The sequence below is a fragment of the Globicephala melas genome, chromosome 11 (genome assembly GCF_963455315.2).
Source record: "Globicephala melas chromosome 11, mGloMel1.2, whole genome shotgun sequence".
Taxonomy (NCBI): domain Eukaryota; kingdom Metazoa; phylum Chordata; class Mammalia; order Artiodactyla; family Delphinidae; genus Globicephala; species Globicephala melas.
The window spans coordinates 23,377,976-23,380,951 of record NC_083324.2 but is presented as its reverse complement, the minus strand read 5'-3'; positions in this window follow the sequence as shown (position 1 = coordinate 23,380,951).

The window sequence follows — 2,976 nt, the reverse complement described above, 5'->3', positions numbered from 1 at the left end:
TTTGGCTGCATTGGGTCTTCGTTGCTGCGTGCGGGCTTTCTCTAGTTGCGGCTAGCGGGGGCTACTCTTCGTTGTGGTGCGCAGGCTTCTCACTGCGGTGGCTTCTCCCGTTGTGGGGCATGGGCTCTAGGCACGCGGGCTTCAGTAGTTGTGGCTCGTGGGCTCAGTAGTTGTGGCGCACGGGCTTAGTTGCTCTGCGGCATGTGGGATCTTCCCGGAACAGGGCTCGAACCCATATCCCCTGCATTGGCAGGCAGATTCTTAACCACTGCGCCACCAGGGAAGTCCCCTTCCTGTTGAATGCAGCCAATCAAGGACATCATCAAGAGGTCTGAGAATGAGGTCATTCATGCATATTTCCCTTCTTCTGTCCTTGTTCCTCCCTCTACAGTTGGGTTGCCTTCCCACTGAAGGCCCCATCTCCCATAAGTCAGCTCTCTAATGTACCTCGAACACCCCTCTCCAGCTCCAGTGATGGTCATGTTCTGCCTCCTTGATCCTTCAAGTTTGGGCTGATACAGTCCCTCTGTAGCTAAGCACAACATTCTACACCACCCCTTGTTGGTTCCCCTTAACCCTACCTACACTTTTATAAAGAACTCTGCGCTTTTATTCAATTCTCCTCAACTCTCCCATGGGAGGGAGCCAGGTGTGTCCTGCTAAGACTTCAAGCCACACTGCTCTTGAAGTGCAGCAAGGTTTTTCCCGTTAAGCCTTCACTGAAGAGCCAAGCATGCTGTCTGCCAACCGAATGGAGGCAATGGCTGCAAGAGGAGGCCCCTTTCTGGGATTCTGTGGGATGAGGAATGCTTCAGAGCAAACAAGAAGCATGTGAAGCCAGACGGGCACACTGAAGTCAATCAACATGCACAAAAGGCACGATGCCAGTGCACCCCAAACCTTGATGATTTTTCTGATCTAAGTAAGCACAGCTTTAAGACTACTGGCCCCTGAGAGGGTCCATCCAAACCTCACACCAACATCCACACAACTCAACATCCCCCTTGGGAGCACAGGAGGCATTCTGGCTTAGGCAACCAACACAGAGTATGTGTGCTATTTGTGGAACACTCTGTTACTCAGTCTACAAACCCACCATCTTTAACCTCCCCGACTCCCCATGAGGTTGATATTATCACCACTTTACAGATGAGGAACGCGAACTCAGAAAGGTCAGACCCAGGATACAGAATGAGCAGCTGAACTGGCACATTCACACGCAGGCCTGAGGCTCTGAAGGCTTAGAGAATGTTATTAGAGATACAGCTTGGGAGATGAAAGCCTTATTGGCTCTCCTGCTCCGGTTGGGTGACCTTACCCAACTTTTACGAGCCTAAACGTTCCTCATCCACAAAGAAGAGAAAACATTTTCTACACTACACGTGAATTTTGACTCTTATAAAGAAATAACATGGAGGAAAGAATTCTTTAAAAGCTTAAGAGCTGTAAAAGTATGATTGATTCCTTCAGTTGCCTTCTTGTTAATTCTCCTCCACCTTGGAGGTCATGAATCTGATTCCAGTTTCCATTTGCATGAGAAATCAGACAGACCAGTGAGGTCTGACTTTCTCAGTGGAAATGGTAACAGTAATGATGACACCAGTAAAAACAGTCATAATTTCGCTTCTAATAACAGCTCAAATTCACTGACCACTTGCCACATACCAGGCACTTTACTTGGATTATCTCATTCAATCCTCACACCTACACTGTGAGTAGACATCATTGTCACTTTCTTGGATGAGAAAACCGAGGTGCGGAGAGTTGAAATAACTTGCCCAAGGTCACGCTGCCATTAAGAGGCCCCGTTGGGATTTGAATTTACCTCTGCCTGTGAAGTTGCACTCACTAATACTGTAATCACAAATCCCATGTCACAGAGCACTTGAGATGTGGCTGGTCTGAGCTGAGATGGGCTGGATTTTGAAGACTTAACATGGAAAAGGGAATGACAATATCTCATTAATAGCAGTATACTGATGACATATTTTGGAAACCTTGGTTTAAAAATATATTATTAAAATGAATTGCAACCCTTTTTACTTTTCAAAATGTCTACTAAAAAATGTTAAATTGCATATATGGCTCGACAGCTCTGGAATAGAGCAAAAGGTCCAACGTGCTTCTTCATGAGTCTTTGTTTGGCCTGTTTCAGTAACTCTACCCCCTGCAGCAGTAACGAAGAAAAGAAGACTTTTGCTTTCAACAGCATTTACCGGGAGCAGCGGTAAAGGAAGGAACCAAACCCATATTTGTGTGGCTTGGAGAAAGCTACAGCTTTGCAGGTTTCTCTTCACCAAGAGAGAGATCTGTTTCGTGGGGCTACGGCATGTGCTTCTCTAAATATTCTGATGGCTGAATCCAGCCTGAAAGCAAACATTTCAAAGCCTCTGGCAGAAGTAGTTTAGAGAGAGGCTTCCAAGCCATCAGGCCAGCAGATGATGTTTACTTCTTGTGACATAATAGTCAAGTCAAATTTTATTTCACGGCAGTTACTTTCATGTCCTGAGAATAGAAAAATCCCTTCAGATGACCAAAACACCCCTGCACAACCCAAATCCCATTAAATAAATCTGTGAGAGGCTTTGCCTCTTTGGTGGAAAACAGTCAAGACAAGTCCTTTAACCTCCTAAGATGCTTCCTGCATTAGCAGGAGTGTGTGCGCCTGTGCGCGCGCGCGCACGTTTCTTTACACAGATCGATTACGGCCGGGTTCCAAGGTGTACCACCAAGTTCAGTAGGATGATTTGAAGAGCCCAAATGCCCTCCCGTAAAACGCTTGGCAGAGGACAAAGATGGGTAGAAACATGAAGCAGTATGTGCTTTCACAAGGCGTTTCGCGTTTTCCAGCGTCCTTATGCAACCATGGTTTCATTGTCTGCCCCCAGTCCCAACTTCTCAATGAGGGAGATAAGGAAACTGAGGCCAGGCAGTGTTCTAGCTCAGAACTGGAGAGAAAGGATAAGATTTGGAATC